This window comes from Pinus tabuliformis, chromosome 3_2 (assembly GCF_031772625.1).
Source record: "Pinus tabuliformis cultivar Carrire ecotype Pingquan chromosome 3_2, CPIR1, whole genome shotgun sequence".
NCBI lineage: Eukaryota > Viridiplantae > Streptophyta > Pinopsida > Pinales > Pinaceae > Pinus > Pinus tabuliformis.
This window is the reverse complement of record NC_142302.1, coordinates 1,049,767,440-1,049,782,417: the sequence shown is the minus strand read 5'-3', so window position 1 is coordinate 1,049,782,417 and position 14,978 is coordinate 1,049,767,440.

Sequence of the window (14,978 nt, the reverse complement as noted above, 5' to 3'; positions counted from 1 at the left end):
AAGTGACTTCGTGGCAACATTGAGGAAACACATGCATGCAATCAAGGTGTCATTAAAGATTTCAGAATCAATTGATAAGATAAAGTGTTGTAAAATTTGTGTTTTGATGAGACAATTTTGTGAAATATTCACATACAAAACCCCTCTCTTTTTTTTTCTCAATTATATTTACCTAAAAAAAATCATATATTTTTATTATAAAAAAAAAGCACTTGAAATTTTTTAATAAATTAACTTCATAATATCAAATATATTTGTTACAAACCATATACAATACAAATACTCTTTATTTATTAGAAACAAAAAGACATACCAATACTTTAAAAAATATCAAACCCTAAAATTTGAGAACATTTTATGGAGTAACCAAGAAAACAATACGATCGAAATTGAATCGCAGATTTATTAGGAATATTCCCACTGCCTTCACTATTTTTTCCGTAAGAATGGGGATTGAATTTCTAAGAACTAAACAAAATTTCAATAATATCTGGATTTCCTTGTAATTAAAAAAATCATTACATACCGAAACTTTGAAAAAGACATAAAACCCCAAAATTTGAGAATATTTTATCCAGTAACAAAGAAAATAGTACAATCGAAATCGAATGCTAGTTTTTACTGTAGTCATTGGTTTTTCCATAGAGTGGGGATTGAATTTATACTCGGTTCACCTTTTTTGTTTTTAAATCTAACCAAATTTCAGTGAAATTTCGAAATAAATTTTGTTCCGAAATATTTTCTAGTTCAACGTTTCTGCTTTTCTCGGGTCAAGTCGTGAGGTACCTCCTCTTCCTCCCTTTTTCCAAATCTCTAAATTTTACGGATTTTTTTTAATGTATGAGTGTCACAAAATTCCAATTAACTTTTGGAAAAAATTTCGGCCACTTTCTTTACGCAGTTGCTCCAAGTCAAGACATTGCCATTCTCACTTTTCCTAAATTTTCTCATTCATATTTTTATACAAAATTTCAATTAATTTCTAATCAAATAACATAAATATTACATTATATAAAATGATATAAATTGGGAAAAAAATTACGATGATAATGTATTCACAACTTCATTACCATTTTTATTAATATATATTTATTTTGATATAAAAAATTGCTATATATCTCATATTTAATAAAAATAATAATGAAAACTAAAAATAGGAATCTTTGATAGACATTAATACATATTAATGGTGTAGTTTAACTTATAGACTAAATAGTTTATTTCACAGGAATCCAACAATGCAATTTCAAGCTAAAATGTGATTTTTTTGTTGTTTAAAATACATTTTTGAATGCATAGATTCAACACCCCAGGACACTTAAATTCTACAAATTACACAACTTAGACACTTTAATTATACAAATTAAACTCGTTTTTTTTATTATTAAAATTAACCATTAAAAAATGTTACAGTTGAAAAAGCTCTTTCATCTATAAATTAAACTATACCTATTTTAATTAATAGAATTGATATTGGAAGAATTTTTTTAATTAACATAACATCAATTCCATCTTTTATTATTAAAATCATTGCATTACTTTTATTATAAATACAATTAAATGAAAATATTAAAAAAAGCCATAATATTTTAAATGAAATAATTAAAAAAAAAAATTGTAAACACATTTAATAGTATTTATTTAATGTATATGAACTAATCATAAATAAAAATAATATATCAAAGACCATAAGAGGTATCGCACTGACCTAGTTCACAATGTAAATATGTAAATGCGATACTTATATTTGTTTACCCAAATTTATTATTCATTTTATATTTGTCAAGTTATGGTTTATATAACATGTGAAAGATTTTGTTTACCCAAATTTCTGATTCATTTTATATTTATCGAGTTATGGTTTATATAATATGTGAAAGATTATAGACGAAGATGATATTTTACTCGTGGGAAGTTATATTATTTATATAAAAAAGAATTTTAATTTTCAAAATTTTTAAGTCAAATGCATTAGATATGTTTTGATATAAATTTATATATATATATTTTTAGGGTTTTTGATTGTTTTGTTAATAATTTTTATTTATTTATTTAAAAATTATTCACCTACTTTCAAGACTCTTCAACTACTAGATGAGTGTTACATTCTATTATCGAAACTTGTTCTTTCACTTTTACAAGATGTTACATTACAATGTGCACATGTACAAAATAGGCTTGAGTAAGCCATGCAAGACATAACAAAGACTCAGACAGTTGTGGGAAGACCAACTCTTCGACATCCTTGTGATGATCGATGGTGGCGAATCAATGCCAAGCTTGGTAGCCCGTGATGGTATATGTGTACTCTGTGGTGACATCCTTTCGGAAGTGAACTCTTGCCTCCGTTGCATCCAGGTACACTAGTTTGGCTCCTCTGTCCAACGCGTCTAATAACATGCACATCATAGTCTTGAGTGCAGTCGGACCAACAACATACTAACACACATAGTGTCTGCACTAATCTTCAATTCTGTGCTAGTGGCTATGCGCCTCACTTTGTCGAATTACATGCCCAGCTCGAGTCGGACTTGGTTCGTTGTCTTCGTCTCAATGAGTGTGTCGATGGATGGGATCGCATGTATGCGCACAATGACATCCATGTGCTTGAACACCTGTGCATGTCACTGATAGCACTGATCACCCTGTATGCTTCGTGCCAGCTACTGAGAAGGGTCTATAACCTATATGGGTGTGGTTTCATCAACCTCTATATGTTGCGCCTCCTATTGTACCTATTCCAGTTGCGCTTCCTTTCTCTCCTCTACGCAAATCCTGTTCTTCCTTGAGTTGCCGCTTCAACTCCTGCAACTCCTTCTCTGTTTCCTACATCCTCTATTTGTCTCTTTGCCTTTTCACGATCCTCTTGTCGTGTTGTCACCTCTTAGCCTTAATCTCTAAAGATGCTTTCATCACGAGTGCATTTACTTTGAACTTACAAATTTTGTCCACCTCTTCACTGTCAACAACCTTCCTCTTGCCTTGGTCATGCGCAGGTCTGCTACCTTTTACTTCTTCTGATGGTGCTTCTCTCTATGATGCCACTGCCATTTCATCTTGATATCCTTGTCTATGAACAACTTGGTGTCTTCATAGATAAGAAAGCTCATAGACACTCGCTCAACTACATCTCCATTTGCACTCTCAACTGTGTCCTTTGACCCTACTCTATGGGAGGCCATTGTACTTGTACACTTGAGAGGTAGACAAACACCTGTGATACTTGGAGACATATCAACACTCATGGCAAGCAATCTATTAGTTGAAAACCAAAACAAAAATGTTGGACCGACATGCAACATACCTGTGTGACTGACTGTGAAGATTGCACAATTTTCACCGGGAAGCTGGGAGACTAACTGCCAAAAATACACAAGGCACAATCTGGGTTGTCAGGAGGCTGACTAACTGCTAGAACTGGGCAATGCATAGTGCAGCCTGGCTTGCTGAGGATTGAAACTACGCAATGCACAATTTTAGTCAGTAGTGACATGAAAACTAGCAAACTACATTGTGCAATTTCTGGGGCCATCAAGGCACTACCTCCCAGAATTACACAATGCATGCCTGAAGGCTAGTGTTGGGCCAGATTTGCACAATTTCTAGAGGGAAGGTAAAGCCTTCACCTCTTGAAATGTGCATTTCTGATCCAGGTGGATGTTGGTGGCCACCCGCCTATCCCACTTCGACCCCCACAACTATCTCTTTCAGTTTTTCAGTTTCCTTAATTGTAGCACAATTTACTATTTTTAGCAGTTTTTCGGGTCCTAAACTCCCGGTGCCATTTTGAGGCCCTAAACGACATTTTTTTGACAATCTACCACCAATGGTTTTCTCATAATCTCATCTTTTTCGTTGTATTCCTCGGAGAGATCTTTCCAATGGGGTATCATGCACGTCAAACGGAGATAATATGACCAAGTCACGACCCCGGGAAGTTGGCTGTCCAACTAACCCCAACGAGGCCCATAAACTCTTGGTGTTACATCTCCTCGGGTTAGGGTTTTGGTTGTTTAGGGTTTTCTCTTATTATTCAATAATAAAAAGGCCCTTGAGCCTCATTGTAACACAGTTCAGAGGCATGTAGCCACCACATATCTTCTAAGAGATAAGCTACCATCGCCCTAGCTGGCTTATTTCCCATTTCTGTTTGTACGTTTATTTCAGTCTTTTACATTAATGAAATGAAGTATTATTTTTGCTGCATCTCTATATTTATGGTTATACCTATAATCTTTTGTGTTCTTGTTTAAATTCGGATCCGTGGTGTCATAATGGTCTACTCCTTCTCTGTTTTTCTTTGCATGTCCCCAACGAGGTCAGGATATAAGGAGTGAGGGTTTCAACTGGTCGAACCTTTGCAAGACCGACCTTGCAAATCTCGATGGCTTCCCATGGTGGATGAAAAAAAAGATGAGGGGGCAGGAGATCCTATCAAAATCTTGCTCGAAGAATCCCTCGAACAACAAAGGAACGCGATGATGGACAACTTAGCCCAGATCCTTCAGTGGCTACCCAGGGGCGACGCATCTAATAGCTACTCTAGAAACACCACACCCTTTAAGGTAGAAGTTAACTTTGAAATCCCCATATTCGAGGGTAAAATAGATGAAGATGTCGTAGATAAATGGTTAAATCTGCTAGAAGGGTATTTTTCTGTTCATGATTTTTTCAGCTGGGAAAAGATTACTTTCGCTCTTCTCAAAGCAGCCCCCCACGTCAAGGACTGGTGGGAAACCTACTGTGAGCAGAAGGATGAAAATACGAACTCACTGTTTTCAGCTGCTCCCACTTGGAATTCATTCTGGGACGCCATCAAGGAGAAGTACTACCATGTCAGGAGCTATGAGGACAAATACATAAAGTGGACCACGCTGTGGCAGGGAAGGGACCAAGATGTGCCAGAGTTTACCAATGTTTTTCATACCCTTCGCACAAAGTTGGGTATTAAGGATTATGAGCGACATTTGGTACTCAAATACAACAACTTCCTACACAGGTACATCCAGGATGAGATGGAGTTCTTGGAGATCTCCTCGCTTGGCACGGCATACCGATACGCTATCAAGATCAAGTAGAAGTTTAAACAGAAGAAGCGAGACTTTGGATCCTAGAATCCGAAGCGAGGGAAAGGTTTCCACAAACCGTAGAACCAAGGACAAAGCCAAGACAATGTGACCCAAGGCAACCAGTCGAAGCCGCAAGAAAACAAAAACACCACGAAGTCAAAGGAGGACACAAGAAAGTGGTGTGAGTTCCATAAGAGCCCCACTCACAACACAAGTGAGTGTCGGACCAAGTAGTCTCTGGTGGCTGAGTTGAAGGTTTCAAAATTAGATGCATGTTCTGATCCTGAGTCAGAACCTGACAAGAGGAATGACAAATGGAAGCAGATCATTTTTGTGGAGCCCAACACCATTATCGCCACAGCCAAGATCCAGAAGAATGAGCCCGAAGATCCAGAGGAGGGAGAGCATCTTTTCCACTCACAGATGTGGGTGAAGGGTTCACTGCAGCAATTCATTGTTGACAGTGGGAGCCAAAAGAACCTCATCTCAGAAGAGGTCATGAAGTGGCTAGGACTACCGACCATACCACACCCGCAACTGTACATCATCAGGTGGCTTCACCAAGGACGAGATCTCCAAGTCCACTAGCAGTGCCACCTTTCCTACAGCATCAAGCTGCCCTTCATAGATGAGGTATTGTGTGATGTTGCACCCCTGGATGTTTGTGATGTATTATTAGGCCAACCATACTTGTGGAAGTGACATGTTGTGTATGAGTCAAGGCCTCGCACTGTTATTATTTCTTTGTGTAATACATTATACAGGATACCGGAGGTAGCCCCACCTACCGCCGCTTCTTTGATCTCTGCTAAGAAAGGCAGTAAGATCATCTCCCAGATTAGGAAATTTATTTTCTTTCTAGTTCACTCTCAAAGTAAGGGGAAGATCGTAGCCACATCCATGGCCCCTGGGAAGGGTTCCTCCACGCAAAAGAACAGTCATGAAATGATATAGGGACATCTTCTCCTCACTTACAGGGATAACATTACACTGTCCAGTCAAGCATTCGTTCAATCTGACTCCCGGAGCACCTCTACCGAACGAGCCGATATATCACCGCTCCATTTTGGAAATTCCAAGTACAAGCAGTGACATGATCAACATCAGGTGTCACACAAGTTTCAGGTGGGTGACAAAGTTTGGTTGCATTTGCAGAAAGAATGCCTTACTAGAGCCCATCGGAAGCTCAAACCACTCCGATATGGTCCTTACACCATTAGAAAAGATGTGGGAAACAATTCTTTGGAGCACAACATTCCCCCATTCCTTGGATTGCACCGATTGTTCAATGTGGACCACCCTCGACCATGATTCCCACCATTACTGGACACATCAGAGATTGCAGAATAGCTCACCAAGGACCAAGTTCAGCAGAAGTTTCCTCATCTCATGGAGGAACTCAACGCAATGGGGACCATTGCTTCCTAAGGGGGGAGGAATGATCCAGGTGGATGTTGGTGGCCACCCACCTATCCCACTTGGACCCCCACAACTGTCTCTTTCAGTTTCATTAATTGTAGCACAATTTACTATTTTTAGCAGTTTTTCGAGTCCTAAACTTCCGAAGCCGTTTTAAGGCCCTAAACGAAGTTTTTTTGGCAATCTACCGCCAACAATTTGGCCATAAATTTGTTTCTTTTGTCGTAGTCCTCGAAGAGATCTTTCCAATGGGGTATCATGCACGTCAAACGGAGATAATATGACCAAGTCACGACCCCAGGAAGTTGGTTGTCCAACTAACCTCAATGGGGCCCATAAACTCTTGGTATTACATCTCCTCGGGTTATGGTTTTGGTTGTTTAGGGTTTGCTCTTATTGTTCAAGAATAAAAAGGCCCTTGAGCCTCATTGTAACGCAGTTCAAAGGCATGTAGCCACCACATTTCTTCTTAGAGATAAGCTACCATCACCCTCGTTGGATTATTTCCATTTCTGTTTGTAAGCATATTTCAGTATTTTACATTAATGAAATGAAGTATTATTTCTGTTACATCTCTATATTTATGGTTATATCTGTAATTTGTTGCATTCCTATTTAAATCCGGATCAATTTGCTAGTTGGGTGTTGTAGTTTTTTCTTCTCAAAGATGTACGAAAATAACCCACTTCAGACTATGGATGACAAAGAGTCTCAACAATATAAATGGTTTTTAAACATTGTAGATCTGCAAAAACTGATAGAAAAAAAACTTGCCAAAGTCCTAATCTATGCTACAATCATAGTTAAACAACAAAAAGAAACAGTAATACCTCCAATCATCCAATGGAAACTAGATATACAAAGAATAGATTTTATTATAACACCTGTGAAGTGAGCAAATAGATGTTACCGTTCCCCCTCTATGGGATGGCTTCTTGGCTATCCTCAAACATCTTCAGCTTGCGTAGAGTCTCTCTCCTCTATAATGTGTAACCTGAGCAAAAATGGTGTGCGACAATGAAAATAATCAGAGTTACAAGAATGAGTGAAACAATGAAAATAATCAAAAGTGAATAATGAATGGAAAACCCTTCTATTTATAGCAAAATATTGAGTTATCCTCGAATAATGAGTAATAATAGAATATTATTAACCCCATTCTTGGAATAACCACTTGGAATACTTTATTATATTTGGTTAGGAGGGAAAAAGTATTTAAACTTTTATTTAGAAATAATAAATAAATAAATGATTTATTTATCATCTCAAGGAATCGGTTAAGGAATAATAAATAAATAAGGATTTATTTAATTATTCCTAAGGGATTTAGTCAAATTTGACAAAGAATAATAATTAATTAGTGATTAATTAATTATTCTTAGAGAAAAATAAGATAATTAATGATTTATCTGTTTATTTTTCATGGTAGGATCAAATATGACAATGAATAATAATTGAACAATGGTTTAATTAATTATTCCTAGAAGAAAATCAAATAGAAAGTGATTTATTTAATTATTCTTCATGGGTTTAACTATAAATTACTTAACAAAAGTGGTTTATTAAGTAATTTCTCATAGTGAAAGCAATTTTACTATGGTAAAATTGGCTTTACATGGTGTACTTCGATCCATCTAGTAAATTAGGCTAGATGGTCAATTTTTTGGTGATAACAGATTGCCCCCCCAACGTACGAGTGTTAGGAGCAAAATGTATGACCAAAGTACGTTGTAAAGACACAATCACTAGACAACACAGGGGAGTCAGAGAGAGACCAATAAAGTTGAAGTGAAAGAGGATAGGGACAGAGGGGGCGAGACTAATGCAAGTCTCCTTTTATGTTGTGGTACCGGACCTCAATGAGGCAAGGGAGGCATACCCATACCCGCCAAGATAACTTAGTACCAAAAAAATGGTGCGCCCAGAAACATAAAACTGAGCAATGAAGTACATGTTGAATGGTACATGACATGTTGGCATAATAGAGCCAGAAAATAATCCAATATATCCCATATACATAATGCACCTGGAAAACATGAGCCAGGACTGAATACAATAATATCTGAGTACATGAGATATAATGGCCCTTCCCTAAAAAAATGGGTGGGAGGGAGAGTAGAACAACTTGAGAATCCCTGCTGAATAGGGAAGGGCTCTGCAAAACTAAATGGATCATCTGAAGGAGATGTGTAGGCTATGAACACTACGATCGGTAGGAACCAAACCCATCAACTCTACAGAACTGCATCTGAGGCTCCAGCATAATAGGAATACATCCGGGCATGTGGGGGGATACCTGAAGGGCCACCCCCTCATGAGGTCTGAAACATCTCACACACACCCGGGTATCACTCGTACAATCTGCTGCGTCACTAGACCATCAAGTGTATGAATCACGAACATGAAATGGCCAAATCAAAGGGAAATAATGAGTGTTTTTGCTCGATTCGAGGCGCTGAACAAGAATGGAAGCTGGAATCAAGATACACCATCCTCTAGTTTGTTCTTTTGGAATAAAAGAGCTGATGTCGACAGAATAGGGCCCGCGATAGGTGAGGCAATGAGGATCCTCAACTAAGGCATGAGGGAAAATAGTAATGTGATTGATGGACTGACACCAGGGACAATGGAAAATGTGGGGTTGAGGTGCAAATAGATGGCTTCCCTTGTCAGAGCATAAAGTGCATGGTTGACCTGGCAGTGACTGACTCAACTCCGGAGGGGATGGGGGACAGCATGACTGGAGGCCAAAATGGGCAACACAGGATGAATGATATGCAAAAATGGATGGAATACTGTGACATGATATAATGGGATGTGGAATAGACTCCATGGATGCAAAGGTGACTCATTGTGGATGCTCTGAATGAGGGTTACTCGATGATGTTGCCACACAGAATAGGCTCAGTGGTAATCATGATGACATGCGCACATGATGGTTACTCATGACAAAAATAGACACATGAGATGACAAGAATTAAGGGAAGGTGGTACTTAAGGTGAAAGTGTCGTATATGAAGAAATTTGATTTTGAGAGGCAACAAAGTGACCCTTCTTGGAAAAATGGCTTCCGGGTGAAGTGTCAAATCGTCAAAACCGAAGAAAGACCCATTATAATAATCGGTGATAGGTTTCCAATGGTGCTAATGGTTCGTTAAATGGAGCTAGGCCCGGTCGCAATGTGTGACATAAAAACTGTGGGTTTTATTATAAAAGGGTGTGGTCCCTCCAACTTGAGAGGAGGAGAAGGCCCTAAATCTTGTGGAGATCGTAGTGTACAAACCGACCAATGGAATCAGGATCTACGAATTTCAGGCAAGTGGCCTTACTTGTCTAAAGATGGCCTTAATGCTTCTTAGAACGATGGTTCCTGGTGAAGAATGAAGGGAAGAGGAAAATGAGAATGAACTACTAGAGGAGGTCTAGAATCATCCTCACCCACGAAGTCAAACATGGGGACTATGTGGACATAAAGTAGAATATTTGAAGATATGGTATCAAATGTCTACGATATGCAATGTGCAAATGGCTCGCTGGAGAGGCTGGTAGGACAAACTATCCAAGGAATGGGAGGATAATCGACCATACCTAGATTCGGTGGGATCTAGGTCGAGACTTATGTTAATCAATTGAGAAGATGGCCAAGGGAAATCCATCATGCCCCCAAGCATGGGATACTTCCTGCAAACATATGTGATGGAGGGGACTGATCTGGTATGCAAGGGTGGGAATGATGCCCCCTAGCAGGAGGAGTTTGTGGAGCGCCATTGTGTTCTGAGTGCTCGAAAAAGGGATTCAAGCATCTCAACCCAACTTGGCACGAGATCCTCCAAAGGATGATAATGAGATGTAGGGGCCTATGTGCCCCCCAGTATGCTATGGGCGTACTGGATGTATTTAGAGTGGTGGACTCCAAATATTTATATGTTTTATGTGATACATAATATGAGTATGTATTTTTATATGACGATGATGGTTCGCCATGTGTTTGTTTATGGTTGTCTTCTGTGGTATACATGTAATAAATGCCAATCTAGAATGTTATTTTCAATGGTATCTACATAGTTATTCTGGCCTCTAGGAACATGACTGAAAGTGATGGTTTCAAATTCACATACCAACAACTTAACTCGTAGATATTTTCTAAATAGGACTTGGTTATGCACATTATACAGATCATTCAATTGCAAGAAAGTAGTAAGGAATCTAAACGAACATGAAGATGAAGGATGCGATGAGTGAGGGAATCAACTAACAAACCTATCACTACATCATATTCGGCCTGGTTATTGGTGGCATATCCAATGCACATGTCGTTCGAAAGGACTAATGTATGCAAGGGGGTAAAAATGGCCCAGGCTGCTGAGGCTAGATTCCTAGAGAAGCAACTCGCACCGTTGGCATGACCGATATATGGTGTGGATGATGAATCCATCTGAAAGGTGCAAAAGACAACTCATGAGATGATGCAGCGTACTGAACTTCATGGCAGAAATAAAGACACGGAAATCAAAGGGATATTCTATGAGTGAAATTTCTTGAGGTAGAGTGCATTGGGAGAATTAGGAAGGAAATGGCCTTCAAAATCCTCCAAATGATATGCCCCCTTGCGTAAGTGCAAGGGTAATCAGGGGTAGACATAGCTTCCATGATGTCCTCATCAGAATGGAAGATGGGCGAACGGGAGGAAGACTGACTACATGATGCGGCGGCAGTACCTAGTGCATCAACCTGAGAAAGAAGGTTCACATATGCATCATCTGGAATGATAGACGACGAGCTAGTAGATGGAGGATCTACGGATGTTGAGACTTGGGATTCTGTCGAAAGAGGTTCGATAGAAGCGCGCGCAGAAACCTCATAAAGGTTTGCCTGCGAGGAACTCAAGGATGACAACAAGTAAAGGATATGGCCCGTGGTTTCCGTCATCTCGACATCGAGGGGAGGGATCATGATGGTGGGACCAGAGTCCCCCTGTTCTGGTTTACTAGTGGTACCAGAATCCATGGGTAGAGGAGTAGGTGTTCCACTAGGAGTCGTCTCGTATTCACGAAGCACCTCAAGGCAATTGTGAAATTCGTTGAGATGAGGGAAACAATAGGAGTAGTGACCATGATGATCGCATAAGGAACAAGGGTGATTTGTGCGTAAGGTTCTAAGAATTTTTGGGTGGAATCGGTAAGTTAACATGGACTTTAGGGATATTTGACTCAGGGAACGTTTCATGAAACAAAGGTTTGAGATGAGGAATCTCGGGACAATTATTGGTGGCGTTCCCAACAACTTTACACAAAGTTCACGAAGGTGACAACTTTGGGGCATTGGGGGTTGGAGGAGCTTGGGGAGCCTTGTCTTTAGGTTCTTTCCTTTTAGCTTTGCCCCCCTATCCAGATGTTTTTCCAATAGGAGTGGGTTGTTGTTGAGGTTGTGATGGAACTGAAGCAACAACAGGGGCTATAGGGACCGGTTGAATTGGGGTAAAAGCATGACAAGGTCTTAGCTGACCAGGCAGAATGCTTGCAGGGGGATCGATGTACCATACTGGGATCCCCATAGTCATGTTAGGAAGGACCAGAGAAGCCATGACATGGACATAAAATACTTCTGGAGGTGGAAATAAGAAAGGTACCTGGCCTGTATGGTAATTTCCTGGCGGAATAGCTCTTGGATGGTTGAGACCTGGAGGAACAGTTCCTGGTGGAAACATAGGAGAGGCACCCACAAACAGAGGAGGTCCTGGGGGGTGGATCCAGAGGGCTCGGATGGGATGGAAAAATCAGTGTGATGAGGAGCTAACTATTGATCGGATGTACCAAACTACTTGAGAGCAACCCATGACGCTTGCAACATGCAAACACTCAAAGAGTTAGGCTCTAAGATGAGAGGGGGAGGACCAGGGAAAGCACCCAACAATGAGGAAACTTTATAGACTTCGGGTGAAACACCGGTGAGGGGAGTTGGAGACTAATTATCTGACACCAACGAGATAATTGACTCGGGGGAGGTCACGGATGCTGGCTCGTAGTAAGTCAACTGATCGATGGTAACGATCTTCCCTTCATGGGGGAAGCACATCTTGCGGAAAACCACAGATGAAACGACTGACATGGCATATGTGTAACTATGACCTAAGAGAATGTTGTAATCTAAAGGGGCATCAATAACCTCAATGTCTACATGGACAATCTTGCCTGCAAGGGTCACTAGACAGTTGCAGTACATGCCGAGAGGTTGGGAGGAGTGTCCGTCCCAAGCACGCAAAGTGATGGTGGAGGGGGACAACTTAGGTGACTTAAGTTGTTTCCAAATGGTAGCAGACATCGCACAGGTGGACGCACCTTCCTCAATAATGCATTGGGAGATAATGGCATTATAGACTCAGACTGGTATCTGAAAAGCAACGGATGAAGGTAATGGGGGATGTTCTGATGTATCAATTGGGAAGACAAACAAACGATCGTCAGAAGGATCTACTACATCCAAAGAAGTTAGTAGAGCTTTCTTTTGAGATGGGCACGACTGGAGGACTTCCAGCGTCGACATGGCAGCAGGTGATTGTGCCAAATCATTTACTATATTGTATGTATGGGCAACTCGGTTAGAAGTCATGTTACGACGTAATGGTCCATTTGGGATCTTGGGAATGACCTCAACTTTAGGTTGAAGGATCTGTAATGGACCATTTGGTGTCATAAGAGGCTCAACAGATGCTTTGGTTTCGGACTCAGTGGCAGATGAAGTCAATGTCTTGTCATATTGACGCGACCGAGTTTGCAAGTTGATATCAGAGGGATTAACCTCATCAGAATTCATCATAAGGATCTGGTAGTCACCAGGACCAGAAGGTTGGGGGGGATGGGCTGATTGACCTGGATGAGGTTGAGCAACAACAAATCCTTGCTGAGGCAAAGGATTTGTAAGCATTATCGGTTGAGATGGCGCAGGATTCTAAGATGATTGTTGACCTCTAGAAGCTGTTTGAGCTTCCCACATTTGGCGCATCTAGGGTAAGAGAGGACACTCATGTGTATAATGGCCATGTACACCACAACATGCACAAGGCTTGTTCGTACGAATAACCTTGTTCTTCTTGGGTTGGCTGCCCTGTTGCTGGTTGTTAGTGTTAGGATGGTTCCCCTGGGGTTCACTAGGTTGATTACCTTGATTACCCTGGTTACCCTTGTTACCTTTCCCCTTATTCTTTTTCTTCGAATTTTGGGGATTGGTCGCACTCTACTGCACAAACACTTGACCCTGAGGGGGTGGTGGCTGCTAGGGATGAGGATGCATGGGAGGTTGTAGCGCTAATGTTTAAGGGGTTGGAGCGCTCGGTTGTGCATAAGGAGGAGCAACGGTTTGGTAGGAAGGTTGGGGCCCTGAAAACATGTTGCTAGCAGGAGGGGCATAAGTGTTAGAGGAAATGGTGAGCCCCTACAAATAGCAATAAATTTGTTGAGTTTATGGTGAGGGATGTGAAAGGTTTCCCATGATAACGTCAGCAGCATGAGATGCACCTTATGCATTGGCACCTCCAGGACGGGGGAGATCTAGAATGACAGTATAGAAATAATCATATTGTGCATAAATCAGGTCACATCACTAGTACAAATTGAGATATTAGTGACTAAACGACTAAAAAGGCTAGTCACCACAACTATTTCAAGTGAATTACTACTAAAATTAAACAATTTTAAGTGACGCAGCTAAAAACGACTAATTTAGTCTAGGGATAAAATAAATGACTAGATAATAAGTGACCCAACTAAAAATGACTAACTTAAATGACTAATTTAGTCCAGGACTAAAATATATGACTAGATAATAAGTGAGAAAATTAAAAATGGTTAACGTAAATGACTGCTATAGTCCAAGAATAAAAATATGACCAACTAACAAGTACAAAAAGTATATGATTTAGTCATTTATGCCATTATTTTTTAATTGTGTCACTCCAAAAATGGAACATTTCAATTTTGATATTGAAGTGTTACATTTCACTAAATTTTGACACTGCAGATGAATTTAGAGATAAACTGGGTGTCTGAATCCATATGCAGTGTTAAAATTTAGAGATAAAGGGGTTGCTTCCCCACATTCATGGATGACATCCACAATAAACATGTTAGTGTGCACTGACACACCTTACTCAAGAGATTTGATCTAGGCATTAATTGATAGTGTAAAACTAGTCAAATACCCATCAACACTGATAACAAATTGTTTAGCTAACCCTTATTTTCCTTGCGAAAATACTAAAGAGTTAACTTTCCACATTTATAAATACATGTTAAAAAGAATTATAACTAACTTAATCACAAATTAATTATAAATTTATTGTTACATTTGACTCTGCTTTGATATAAAGTGCATGTTTAAAAATCTCTTCAATGAAATGAATGTTTGAAAATGTAATCATAAAGGAATTATGTAAATTATATTATTCACTTATAAGAAAGTTGAAAAACTTCTAGAAAACATACAAGCATTATA